Source organism: Ursus arctos, unplaced genomic scaffold (assembly GCF_023065955.2).
Source record: "Ursus arctos isolate Adak ecotype North America unplaced genomic scaffold, UrsArc2.0 scaffold_1, whole genome shotgun sequence".
NCBI lineage: Eukaryota > Metazoa > Chordata > Mammalia > Carnivora > Ursidae > Ursus > Ursus arctos.
The window spans coordinates 75,835,890-75,850,696 of NW_026622763.1; the positions used below are offsets into that span (position 1 = coordinate 75,835,890).

At 44.4% G+C, this 14,807-nt stretch overlaps 1 long non-coding RNA gene across 1 annotated transcript in view; it reads left to right on the plus strand.

Annotated features, from left to right (window-relative positions):
• Positions 1-6,677, plus strand: part of LOC130541980 (uncharacterized) — a 42,696-nt gene extending 36,019 nt beyond the window's left edge. Inside the window, exons 7-9 of the long non-coding RNA XR_008956159.1 lie at positions 2,052-2,861; positions 3,151-3,279; positions 3,564-6,677. This is a non-coding gene — a long non-coding RNA (uncharacterized LOC130541980). The remainder of the gene's footprint in view (positions 1-2,051; positions 2,862-3,150; positions 3,280-3,563) is intronic.
• Positions 6,678-14,807: the final 8,130 nt, after the last annotated feature.

Here is a 14,807-nt window from a genome sequence, read left to right on the forward strand (position 1 = left end):
CCTCTCAAGTCACCTGTCATCTGCTCTCAATCAAGAAAGATAAAACCCAGAGCCACTCAACTCTGCACACCTTTGCCTGGCATCTGCAGTGAGACTGATGACGTAATCAAGGCAATGGGTTGCAAACGGGGTTTGCTACGCGGAGGTCTGAGTTTGCACCCTGGCTCTGTGGGTTTAATGGCTGTGTGACCCTGACAGGTCTCCAGTTCTCATCTGTTTCCTCATCTACAAAATGGGAATACTATAGTCAATCTCACAGGATTGTCAGGTAGATTAAATGAGATAATACATGTGAAAGCCTTCTTAAGTTATGAAGTGTGTTAGATAGTGTGGGAAATATAAAGGAAGTGTAAATCTTACCCAAATTGATAACACTAACACAGAAGGAATCATTGCAGTCCTGGGGCAGCTGGCTGCTGAAGGGTAGGGCCATATACCCTCATGACCGAGGGCAGTAACTCCTCCATATAAGAAATATGCCCCCACACAGGCTGCATCAGCTTCATCCCGTTGGTGGAGGGACACCCTTCCCTCCACGAAAAACCCTAAGGCAAGGCCTTTGGCTGAGGTCACACCCATCAGTTAAGGTTGGGCCCACTGGAGCAGAGCAGACTCAAAACGCTACCTGTCAAAAGTGAAGTCCCTTTTATGGCTGGACTGTTACCTCCAGGCTCAAGGCATTCCTATAAGCAAACAATAATACCATAACATAAAAGCCCAAGCAAGAAAGCAGAGAGTCATGCTGGTGAGGATATGGCTGAATGTGCACAATTACAAAAATAACTATAAACATTTCACTACACATATGCTCAGACCTACTGCTTTCACTGCTAAGAGTTAACAGCTTCATTGAGATATAATTCACATACCATAAAATTAACCCATTTAAAACGTACAATTCAGTGGTTTGTAGTATATTTGTAGAGTTGTGTAACCATCACCACAATCTAATTTTACAATATTTTTATCACCCCAAAAAGAAACCCTGAGTCCACTGTCACTTAGGAATTTAACCAGTGAACATATTCACAAAAACTTTTTTGCCAGGATATATACGCAAAGACGTTCATTCATTGCAGGGAGATATTGATAACAAGAATTTTTAAAAAGTATGCCTTATTTGGGACTTCTTTAAATAATTTATTAAATAAATTATGATGCATCTATATAATGAACTACTGGGAAGATATTAAAACAAATAAAGTAGATCTATATATGTTGATATGGAAAATTATGCAAGAATTGTGTTTATAATATTATACCTTTTTAAAATTATTTCAAAATGTTTATAACATTCATAAAAATAAATTCTAGAAGGAATTACAAGGAACTGCTCTCAGCGGTTACCTTTAAGAAGAGGAGCAGGACTGATGAGTGGGCAGGGGAGCTTTCATTCGTCATCTCATGCCTTCTTGTATTGTTTGATTTTTCTGGGTACAGGTACATGCTCATAGTCCCTTCTATGGAACCCTCGAGGCCAGATATAGTTTGGAATTCTAAATTTTTTTTATTTTAAAAGATCATATCTATATTACACATATTACATGAAATCTTCAGTGGAGTCTAGAGTAACATACCCTATTTAAACATGTTAATATTTCTGCAGTGAAGTGTATGATTATTCACACTAAGTGGAATTTTTTTTAAAGACTATGAATCTTATCACTGGATGAGATTGAGTCAGATTGTCCACCAAATTGGTTTTCAGGGCTTTATGGAATTCAGAATTGCAGTTAAGGGATTGTGGACTTACATTAGCACTAATTGATTTTTCTTATAATAACAGGGTATGTGTGAGTGATGAAATAATGGACCGCTTTTGTCTTTCTGTGTTACTGTCTCTTATTCCTTACTTATCTGCATGCTTTTCACTCCCCAGAAGCAGTTGAGAGTCATATACCCAGAGGAATAAGGAGAACAAACTCACTAGGACAGAGTGTCAGTCCCTAAATGACAACTAAAGGCAGAGAGTCTGCAATCCAACAAAGGGCAATAAGGTCTAAATTCTACTGGTTGCTAACAGTTTGGGTCCATCTGTTATTGCTTTGCAGAGTTGGTGAAGCAGAGGAAGAGCTCTCCTTGTTGAAATCAGCGGCATACTAGAAGAGACTCAGAGGGAAGAACAGTGCCCAACAGGCAAACTGTGACTAGTTAGTGCTGAGGAAACCAGCCAGAGGACTGTGAGACGGCTCATGACCAAAGTTGAACAATATCATATGCATTTGGGCTTTTCCTTCTCAGTTTTCATAGAATGGCACCTTTGCTATTCACAGGTGGTACACACCTTTTAATGAAACCATTGGTTCTGTTCCTAATAGCATGAAACGCTGGCTTTATTTCAGGGGCTTTGGGTAACTATTCTTGTTAGTGCCTCACTGTTGAAGATTCCTGTACCAGTGGCAGGAAGAACAGATTTCTCATTTTTATTTCCAGGCTGCTGCTCTGGTTCATGTCTACGCAGATGGGTCTGTACTGGTTGCTCATGGTAGAGTTGAATTGGGACAAGGTATTAATACCAAAATGATACAGGTGAGAGAGGTAGTTTCAGTTTTGCCATCGGCCAAAATTAGACTTCATAAAATATTCCCAGACACTGTATTATGCTGCTTTGGAGCTTTGTGATACAATGACCAAAGTCACCTACAAGTGTCCCTAGGAGCTCATTCTGGATTACTGGGAAATAAGCCCGCTGGGACTTGGGAAGGGGGCTTTCCTCCCTTATCTCTCACCAAAATTCCACTTCCCCAGGGACCGGTGGCTTCCTTCCCTCTGGCAGAAGTTCTATAACTTCTCATGGGTTCCTAAGTCCAGCAGGCCTCTCTGTGGGTCATGAAAGGATGGAGAATCTATGCTTTCTCTTGGTAAGATTCCCCTTTCCACAATAAAGCCTATTTTAACCCATGATATGTGACATTGTGGGATTTGTCCTGACCCATGGCACTTGAGAGGTTTGGGATATAGAGAAACACTTCTCATTTTAAAACTTTAAAACTCTTTATAAAAATTTTGGCTTGAAAATGACTATTTGAACCATCAATTATTAATCTCCTTATCACTTTCTGAAAGGAAAAAAAAAGCTTTTCTAATAGGTTTAGATTATTGTCCCAGTTTCACTTTGGACCGGCACATTCTGTCTGTTTTCCTGTGCAGGTGGCCAGCCATGAATTAAAGATACCAATGTCTTCCAGACACCTTGGCTACATGAATACCATGACAGTGCCCAACACAATTCTCATGGCAGCCTCTACTAGTACAGATGCCCATGGAAAAGCTGTGCAGGTGAGGATTTTACTGATTCCCAACCTTCTCTTAAATCTCAAACCCTTCTCCAGAGGAGCCTTCTGCTCTAGTCTAGAAAATTTTTCCTGATGCTTTTCCCCATGAGCACTGAGGTCACAGATGAGATCCCTGAGGTATGGAAAGTATAAGTCACTTGCATGATGAGAAGAAGCAGAGGCCTTCCATCTCGGGGATGTCTGACTTCAGAACCCAAATCTCTTCACACCACACTGCCTTTGTTCTTTTTTTTTTTTTTTTTAAGATTTTATTTATTTATTTGACAGAGAGAGAGACAGCCAGCGAGAGAGGGAACACAAGCAGGGGGAGCGGGAGAGGAAGAAGCAGGCTCCCAGCGGAGGAGCCTGATGCGGGGCTCCATCCCAGAACGCCGGGATCATGCCCTGAGCCGAAGGCAGACGCCTAACGACTAAGCCACCCAGGCGCCCCAACACACTGCCTTTGTTCTGTGCCCAGTCTGGGATAGCTCCTGAGCTTGCTGCTCTGGACAGTGGTTTTCATGGCCCTGTTAAGGCTTCAGCAAATCATAAATGAAACCCTAACATAAAGCAAATAAAAGCAGAGCTGGTTGGGTTGGACTGGGCAAATAGGGCTCACATTCTATCTGGCTCACCTCTAGTCGCCGCCCTCACCCCCTGGGTGGCCTTCTAAGGCCCACCTCAACTCCTCCTCTGCAGGGAATCCCAGCATAGCCTTATATTCTCGCATTCCTCCCTTCCCTCAACTCTCAAGTTATTCTGCATTGCCACCTTTTATTCCTCCTTCACCTCCTACCTCAGCAGAATTCCTTCTTCCTTCTAAGACAGACCCTCTAACAGGCTTACGATCCTGTACCCTCCTTCCTCCTCTGAGAGCTTATTCCATCCATTAGCCCAATCTTCAGATCTTTCTTCTGGTTCATTAACTTCCTCTTACAAACATGTTCAACTTGCCCTGATCTATTAAAAAACAAATCAAACAACAATTGACTTCCACCCTCAAAGTCCCAGAGATTGATCGACAAATAAGTTCGTTTTTCCTTGGGAGCTTCAGCTCCAAGCCCTGCTCTAGAATGTTGGCCGTTACATGGGAATACCCTTGGAAATTCCTTTGCATAAACTGGAGGTAAGAAGGAGAGTTTTTCCATAAGATAGAACTTAATCCTTACCCTGGGCATTCCCGAGGTTGTCTAGCTTCCTTGTGGGCAGTGCCCCAAGCTTTTTTTCATCAACCTGGGAGGAGGAAAATTCAGGGGTCAAAGAGGAAGGAGAAAAGAGTGTGTGCCTAGCAGCCTCCTCCCAGGAGAGGAGACCCAGCACTGCCTCTCACCTCTCTAGCCTCCCTTTGATGGGAGGCAAGAGAGCATCTAGAGTTGAACTTGTCACTAGGAAAGCCCTCCTCATTGAAATGTCCTCACAATGAAAGTAGTAACCAATAAAATATCCTTAGCCTTGGCCTACTTCGGTAGCAACCCTCCTTCCTTTTAGAGGGGAACGGGGACAAGGAGAACTCTGGACTTCCTTAGCCTATAGAACATCCCTTCTTTCTGAACCTTTAGCCATCTTTACTGCAGGTTTCTTGGGCTGGCTTCCCCCAGTTAATTACATAATGTCCCCGTGAGGATCTCAGAGCCTGAAAGATCCCACCCCACTCTTAGACCACATGATGCCTTAGCTAACCTGCACTGCTAAAAATCTGAAAATAAGACTCCAAGAACCTGTTTCATAATCAGCTTATCTGGATTATATCCTGAGCTATTCTCAGGCTTTTGGAATGTCTACGTAGTAAACCAGCAGTGGAGGTTGCTCACCTTCTCTGAAAGGACAGGTGAACTAGCAGATGATGGTCAGTGGATTCCCTTAACCTTGTTAAGCCTCTAGACCAGGAGCAAGTATAAAAGCAATGTCTTCCACCCCTTCAAACAAGAGAGAGACTGTAGCCTGTAATACCTACTCACACAGGTAGACGGGGGGATCTTTCTACACCACCATCACTACCAACCTTCAACCAAGAAACAGGCTAGGTTCATAGCACTGTACCTTTTACCGAGGGTCTTCCTTCCTGAAGCCACCCTCACCAGTGAGAGGGCAACCCCAGCCTTCCAAAAAGTGAAATCTACAGCCTGAAGGGAGCAAAGGCAGGGCATCCCTGCTAGTCAAGTTCAGGATGCTGAAGCAGAAGGCTGGTGCTATCTCCTTACCACTTAGCCTTCTAATCTTCCCCCTACCTCATATGATGCACAAAGGGCTCCCCTGTACTTCCTCAGCCCCTCCAGTGTGTAGCCACAGATCCCCTACCTGGAACCAAGCCCACAGATGTCAGTGTAAATGGATCTAGCCCATTCTCTAGTAGTAACATAACCAGCCCTCTCTGTGGGTGGATAATTTGATGTGTCTCCTCATCCAACTTTCTAGGACCCCCACTCCACTCCCTCCTGTCAAGCCAAGTATACTCCAATTTCTCAGGAACTTTTGTGGTGTTCATTTTTCCTATTAAAGGCAGCTGAAAATTTTATGCAAGCATCTAAATGTCACATAAGGGGATTGAGACCTGGGGTCTCAATCTTAATATGGGTGGAGCTTAAGGGCTTCCATTCCCTGGAAAATCTAAACTTTCATTTGATTTTTCTATCTGTTTTTTAAGGTTTAAAGACTGACATCCTGTTTGATAGGTTGATTTTTTTTCTGTCTGTAATCAAATCACATCTATGGCTGACCCCCAGATCCACTTCATCTGCCCATTTTTACCCACAGAAAGTGTAGAGTTCACTATACTGTACTTCCCAGACAAAGATAGAAATTGTTTCTTTCCTTTGCCCTCCCCTTTCCCTGGGGTAAACTTTCTCAGGTAAGCACCTGAGTAGAGTTTTTCAACTTACAGTTCACTGCCTATTAGAGGATCATAGAGTTAATAGACTAGTTACAACCACCATTTTTTAATTGAGTAGAATATAATACACTAGTATAAAAAATATGAAAATGTTATACACATAATAAGGGAAGTGATTTTTCTTTTTTTTATAATAATTTTTCATTATGTTATGTTAGTCACCATACAGTACATCCTCAGTTTTTGATGTAGTGTTCCATGGTTCATTATTTGTGTATAACACCCAGTGCTCCATGCAATATGTGCCCTCCTAAATACCCATCACCGGCCTATCCCAATCCCCCTCCTCCCTTCCCTCTGAAGCCCTCAGTTTGTTTCCAGAGTCCATAGTCTCTCATGTTCATTCCCCCTTCTGTTTACCCCCCCTTCATTCTTCCCTTCCTTCTTCTACCGATCTTCCTGCTATTTCTTATGTTCCATAAATGAGTGAAACCATGTGATAATTGTCTTTCTCTGCTTGACTTATTTCATCCAGGTTGAGTGCAATCCCAATAAATTAATCCCACACACAACATAGTGTGATACATATCCTTCTTCTTCAGCCCTAACAAGCATCATGAACTTTTTTAAAAAGATCTTTATTTATTTGAGAGGAAGAGAGAGAGAGAGCAAGAGCACAAGCACAAGGGGTGGGAGAAGCAGACTCATTGCTGAGCAGGGAGCCCAAGGTGGGGCTCAATGCCAGGACATTGGGATCATGACCTGAGCCAAACGCAGATGCTTAACCAACTGAGTCACCCAGGTGTCCCAAGCATCATGAACTTAAATCCATTCCAGGACAAGTTTCAGAAGAAGTAATCTTTTCATGTGAATAGTTCCATAAAAGGATAGGCTACTCAGAAATTAGGTCTCGTGTTGTCACTAAAAATTTTTTCTTCTTTTAAACAGATTTCATCAAAATAAAAATTTAAAAGACATGATACATTTTGCCAGAATATGTTTTCATATCATCAAAATCATCTGTTTCAGAAAAGGCATAGCTCTACCTGGAATGGATCACAGGTGTTCTAGACTAGATAAAATCCTATGGAATTCCAGAAACAAGGCTGGCTGCCACTGGAACTATGCAGGCCTGTGAAGGTGACCAATGATTCCTGCACTCTGCTTCCTCCAGGAGAGCTTACAAGAGGGACAGCTAGGTACCTATTCCAGATTCGAGAAATAAGGGTATTAGTGGTAGAAGAAACTCCTTTCCAATGATTGTGACCTTTTGAAGTCCACATGGGGGAAAGGCCAGAATGATGCATCACAAATCTCTTGCCCTTGTTTACTTTTCTGAGGTGTGCATTTTTCAACCAAGACATGTTTAGATTACAAGAGACCTCTTGATCCAGCACAGCCTACACCATGGTCTCCTCATTTCCTCCCCCACCTACTCACCCAACCCCACACCCATCTAGGCCTTAGGACAGGGGAGAGTTCGGGGAACCTCAGTGGAGAGCTGGGATTATCAACCTGTCACATATCCTTTCCTTCCCTTTTGTCCTGGGAGGCATTTGTCTACAGGGCCCTGTTCCACCCCATGTCTCTTCACCTTGCGAAGCCTCCCAGCCCTGGAAACTCTCTGCCCAGTGGGCTTGCACCTGCTTGCTCTCATATGTGGACAGTTGAGGCATGGGGCCACTAGGCCTGAGCCTGGATCCTGAGGACCCCCACCACCTGTTGCTACCTGACCCTTGGCAGGGCACTTGGAGTGCAGGGACCTCATTTCCCAGGGTGGTTGACAGGAGTCAACAGAAGGGCACTAGTGGCATCATGCAGAAGGCAGGTGTGAAGAATCACAACCACGGGCTCCCTCCTGCCTGCCCGCAGCTCTCTGGCCTGCCCTGTGTATGTGTGTGTGTTGGGGGGGGGGGTTGGTGTTGTGGGAGGTGGTGTGAGCCTGTGTGCCTCCAGCTGCAGAGGAGATCTGACTGCTGCTGAGAACAGCGGCCCCATGGTCATTGCTGTAGGACCTGACCAAACCAGTGTGGCTGGGTTAATGAGCCACCTGTTAAGGTCATTTGAAAGCCCCTGAAGGCCTTCCTGAGCCAAAATAACTCCCCCACCTGCCTGCTAATTCCCAGCGTTAGTCACACTCACTGCCCAAGGGATGTCTGGGGTGCATCGTGGGAGTTACCTCGTGACAGATGTTAGGCAACAGATGAGCTACAGGGTACCTAAGGAGAAGATTGTGTCATTCACAGTCAGAACCCTTTGATGGCTTCCCTTGCACTGATAATAAAACACAGCATTCTTAATGTGGTTTCCATGATCCGCCCTGCCAACCTTTCCCAAAGCTCCTTGTGCCATGATTACCACACTTAGGCCACCACAACCTTCTTCAGATCCTTGAAGGGGCCCATCTTCTCCCTCCCTCAAGGCCTTTGCACACGTCACCTGCACAAGTCAGGATTCTCGAGAAAACCAGAACCGACACAATGCATACATGGGTGTATGTGTATTATGTGTGTGAATTATATATTCACACACATAAATAATATATAATTCACACACATATACATACACGTGCATCCATGTATAGACATACATATACACATATACGTGCATATATATATAAACATATACACATTTACACATACACATATATATACACACAGGAAGATATTTATTTTAAAGAATTGGTTCACGTAATTGTGGGGACTGATAAGTCCAAAATCTAGGGCAGGCCAGCAGGCTAGAAAATCGGGTAGGACTTCTATGGTACAGTTTCGTGACAGAATAGTTCCTTCTCTGGAAAAGCTCAGTTTTTGTTCTTAAGGCCTTCAACTGATTTAGAGACTTGCCCACATCGTCAAAGGTAATCTATGTTACTTAAAGTCAACTGATTGCAGATGTTAATCATATCTACAAAATACCTTCACAGCAGCATTAGACTAGTGTTTGACCAAGCTACTGGGTACCATAGCCTAGCCGAGCTGATGCCCAAATGTAACCATCATCCCACCTCCCTGCTGGGATTTCCCTTCCCACCATCCCTCCCCTGACTACAGCCTTCTCGCCTCTTAGATGTCAGTGTAAATATCACTTCTTCAGGAAGCTAGCCCTGTCCCCTCACCTTATGTAGGCACCACAGTTGTTCCTCCTTTTTCCTCTGTTGCCCTGCCCCGACTCTAAGCCCACCTTTTTGTCTGCTTATGTCCTCCCGGTAGCTCTCCCTCCTGGATCTATGCTCTGTCCAGGCTGGGCCGTGGAGGCCCTGGCTGCCCCTACAGGGCTGCTCTAGCTTACAGATCATCTTTGGGTACAGGAGGAAAAGGCTCCCTTCCTCCAGGTGGCTGTGCCTGGGGAGTGAAGTGGGGCCTGGATTTCACCTCATTGCCTGGAAGCCCTTGATCAGGAGTCAACCTGTACAGCCAGGCGGGATGGGAGACCGTGAGTGCTCTCAACAGAGGACAGGGCAAATGAGTGTCCCTGACTCAGCTGAGCAGGGCCCAGGTTCTGGGATGCTTAGATTTCTTCTGGAGAGGACGATATGCAAAGAGAGGAGGAGCTTGGGATGAGGAAGCAGGACTCAGGATTGGGGAGGGGGTGGGAAAGCCTTGTCACCATGGTAGGGGATAGGCAGAGAGGAGAAGCCTGCATGGTGAGAGGAAGAGGTCAGTGAGGAACACCCCTTAACAGGAAAAGGAGGACAGGGTGGGGGCATCAGTGGCAATTGGCAACTGGAAAGGACATAGAAACATATACCATCAGAATTAGAATAGGCCCCAGGGGACATCTAACCCAGAGATGCTCAATGGCAGGCCCCACTCACCAAGGTGACACATTAAATCTCCAGGGAGGGACATGTGTACCTTGAAAAAGCATTGACTTGTTATTAGAGTACTCCAAGTTTGCAATTTGGGAAAAGCTTTTTAAATTTGAGGTATAGAAGATAAACCTCTGGCACCGGCATGACTAGAAGTGTAATAAAAAAGTAAGATGTTTCTAAACCTTCCGTACCTTTTGTTTTTTTAAGATTTTATTTATTTATTCATTTGAGAGAGAGCGCAAGTAGAGGGGAGGGGCAGAGGGAGAGGGAGAAGCAGGCTCCCCACTGAGGTAGGGGAGTCCGATGTGGGGCTAGATCTCAGGACCCTGAGATCCTGACCTGAGCTGAAGACAGACGCTTAACTGACTGAGCCACCCCGGCACACCTCTGCCTCCCCCTCCCCTCCTTCTGTATCTTTTAAAAGCTCAGTTCCTGCTGTGGATAATGTCTGAAATTTTGGCCAGCTTTGCCAGCCCCACCCACACTATCCCCTGGGGCATCTGCTTGCTGGGCCTGTCTCCTGCCATTTGGCAAGCTGGGCCAGCTTCTGAATTGCTACCTGGGCCTACCCTCCTCCAGAACAGAGCTACTTCAGGGCCCACATGGTTCCCACAATAGAACCAAGCTCTGCTGCCTGTGAATTGGTCACGAGGGACAGCTGAAAACGTCATCCTCTTAAAAAGAATGAGCCCAGGCAGGCAGTGATTTTCTAAACCAGGTCAGTGTGCCCACCCCCGCCCCGACACCATGGGCTGAGTGTCTCAGAGTATGTTTATTAAAAATCCTCCCTTTTAATTTTTAATCTCCCCAGGGCCTGGGAGAGTCAGGAATGTGTCTGGGGTTTTCTGTGCTCCTCATCATAACAGACACTATGACTGCAGCTGGCAGGGAGAGGGGCCTGGCCCCAACTTTGACAATGAACAGCCAATTCAAATGGACTGTGTGGATGGTTTGCAGAGCTGGTATGGGGTCCCCCCTTGTCTTGATAATTCTCTGCAACTCCTTCAGAGATGCCTAAGTGGGCAAAATTCACAGAGGCTCCATCCCCCAACAGTTTATCTTCCGATACATCACCTCAGATTCACTTCTCCACACCTCCTACCTTGCAAAAAGGGGTCGCGTTTCTTTAAAGAAATTATCAAACTCAACACTCAAGAAACAAATAATCCAGTCAAGAAATGGGCAAAAGACATGAACAGGCATTTTTCCAAAGAAGACATACAAAAGGCCAACAGACACATGAAAAAATGCTCAGCGTCACTCGGCAACAGTGAAATACAAATCAAAACCACAGTGAGATACCACCTCACACCAGTCAGAATGGCTAAAATTAATCACTCAGGAAATAACAGATGTTGATGAGGATGTGGAGAAAAGGGAACCTTCTTACACTGTTGGTGGGAATGCAAGCTGGTGCAGCCACTTTAGAAAACAGTATGGAGGTTCCTCAAAGTTGAAAGTAGAGCTACCCTACAACCCAGCAATTGTGCTACTGGGTATTTACCCAAAAGATACAAATGTAGTGATCTGAAGGGGCACCTGCACCCCAATGTTTATAGCAGCAATATCCACAATAGCCAAACGAAGGAAAGAACCCAGATGTCCATCGACAGATGAATGGATAAAGAAGATGTGGTACATATATACAATGGAATATTACACAGCCATCAAAAAATGAAATCTTGCCATTTGCAATGAAGTGGCTAGAACTAGAGGGTATTATTATGCTAAGCGAAATAAGTCAGTCAGAGAAAGACAATTATCATATGATCTCACTCATATGTGGAATTTAAGAAACGAAACAGAGGATCATAGCGGAAGGAAGGGAAAAATAAAATAAGATGAAATCAGGGAGACAAACCATAAGAGACTCTTAATTACACAAAACAAACTGAGGGTTGCCGGAGGTGAGGTGGGTGGGGGGATGGGGTAATTGGGTGATGGGCATTAAGGAGGGCACGTGATGTAATGAGCCCTGGATGTTATACACAATCGATGAATCACTGAACACTACCTCTGAAACTACTGTTATCTTGAGAGTTAGGATCTCAACACATAAATTTGGGGGAGACACAAACATTCAGTCTATAACAACCTCTAAACCTCCTTCATCCCTCAAATTGCCCTTCTTTGTGAACCTTCCCAATTGTTGCAGGATTTCTTTTCCTTCAGTGCCCAAAGTTCTTTGTCACACCGCTTTGAAGAATAAAGACGTCGATCAAAGGGTGGTGGGCAGCAAAGCGAGGTTTATTGAGTGATAGTAAAGCAAAGTTTATTGAGTGATGGTACAAAGCTCCCGAAGAGGGAGGGGACCCAAGAGGGTTGCTGCCAGAGTTTCCAAGTCTAGGGGTCTTTATGGGCTGGTTGGCAGGCTGTTTTAATCTGATAAACCCTCCCTGTGCCTGTCACCCAATTAGGTTTTTGTCATTTACCTATCATGTAGGAAAGGGGGGAGGGCTCCTTCCAGGGTGGTGTAAGGGTGGTTTCCTCTTAGGGCTGGGGGCCCCTTGTCCCTGCCTGCCTTCCAACTATTTTTCATTACAACAACCCAGCCAAACTAGCCAGCCCATATCTGACCCCCATTACGTCTGTGTTCTGAACAACACCATTTCACAGTTGGGTTCAGTTCCACACACACAGTCTGTGTGCCCGCTCTGTGTGAGGTGCTGTGCTGGGCTAAGAGAGAATCATTCAGAGGACATAAGTCCCGGCCCCAGGGAGGCCACAGTCTGGTGGAGAAACAGACAGGAAACAGGCAATCACCATACAAGCTTTCCAGTGCCAGGGACTACACACCGAGGGAGTGCCATGGACTGAGAGATGTTTTCTCACTCAGAGTGCTTCTAATTCTTTGTCCCCAGCTAGACTGCAAGCTTTAGAACAGGCAACATGTGTTATTTCTTCTGCCTCTGTCACTGAGCTTCGATACTCACAAAACGCTGACTGACTGGAAAAGGTTTGAGTGACATGGTGGCTTTAAAACCGGATGACAGGGTTCAAATCCCAGCTCTGCCACTTAAACCAGCCGTAAGTGGGACCTTGGGCAAGTTTTTGACCTACCTGTGCCTCAGCTTCCACAGCTGTCAAATAGAGAAAATAGGGTACATACCTATCAGAGTCCCTGTACTAGGTGAGCTTAACTGTAAAAGTGTTTAACCCAGGACAGGGGCACATGTCAACAACTCAATAAATGTTAGTGATAATTATTATCATGATCGTCATGATGACAAGTATTACTCCCCAGCTAGTCCTTTATGCGTCTTCGTGTTTTCTGCTTTTTCTAGCCCAAAACCCTGTAATGGAGAAGTGAGCAAGGGACGTTTGACTGAGTCAGAGTGGCAGAAGAAGATAGTTATCTGAGGTTTAGCAGAGTGCTATGAACAATAACCCATTCCAACTTAGTGTCAGCAGAAACTTCCTTTAGCCACCAAGACGTGTTCAAACCTGACTTGATTAAACAATACATTTTAAAATGCATGTGAAAAAACTTACTACAATTCCTGTTGTGTAAAGTATATGGCACTCAATTAATAATTGTACTGCAGTAGTTTTTGTGGTTTAAACTGCTAGACTCATTCTTCAGAATCTGGCAAAAGAGGGGAGCAGAGAGCAAGCTGAGATGCATAATCTGAACGAATAATTTGTTATTCAACAAAATTTTAGGGAGTAACTAAAAGTTGTGGCCAGGCATCTAAGGAATGGCAAAAATAAATCCAAGATCCCACCTCATAGAGCTTATAATTTAATTATATATGGTCTTATAAAGAAAGAAATGCAAGGTAGAAAGTGTTGTGCCAGATGCAGCCCAAATATAGTCCTGTGGAAGGTGAAGATAACATCCCAGTTAACGGGTAAGATCTAGACAAAGGGGCACAAAAGAAAAGGAATTCCAGGTGGAGGAAAATGCAGAAGCTAAGGAAGGAGGTCAGAAAAGATGCAGATATTTACCAGACCACAGGTAATTTGGTTTGGCTGGAGGGTAGACTGTGTATGGGAGAAATCTGGAAAGAAAACTAGAAAACTAGCTTGGATCATAGATATTCTTAAATATAATTCAACAGTTCAGGTTTTACTGTGTCAACAGTGACGAATTTTGAAGGTTTTTATCAAGAAAATGACATAATCAGGGGCGCCTGGGTGGCACAGCGGTTAAGCGTCTGCCTTCAGCTCAGGGCGTGATCCCGGCGATCTGGGATCGAGCCCCACATCAGGCTTCTCCGCTATGAGCCTGCTTCTTCCTCTCCCACTTCCCCTGCTTGTGTTCCCTCTCTCGCTGGCTGTCTCTATCTCTGTCGAATAAATAAATAAAATCTTAAAAAAAAAAAAAAGAAAAGAAAATGACATAATCAGGATGACTTTATCTGGTGGAAGGTATAGCATGAATTAACATAGGAGATAACAGCGTGAAAGCTACTGATGGGGTCCAGAACAGGCTGCCCCAAAATGTGCCACAACGACCCTCCTCTGTACCCCTAAAAGCAGGAAACAAATTTTTCACGTGAAGGGTACACTCTCTGCACCTGGAGAGTAGAAGGCATCCTTATCACCAGAGAGAGGGAAATCAGGGCTGAGAAGGCTGTATAAACAAAGAAACCTAGTTACTTTTTCATTAATTTGCTACCCCAAACCCAGACTTCTTTGTCTTATCAACTCCACCAATTTCTTCATCTAAAAGGTGTAAAAAGCTGCCTGCTTTGGTCACCTCTCTAAGTCTCATATTTCTATGAGCTCCCATACATTCAAAATTAAAATTTGCCTTTTTCTCCTGTTAATGTCTTGTTTAAATTTAATTATTTGACCAGCCCAAGAATCTAGAAGGGAAAAAGAGAAAGTTTTCCTCCCCTACACTACTGTGACAGTTAAGAGGTGACAAAGGCTTGAGCACTGG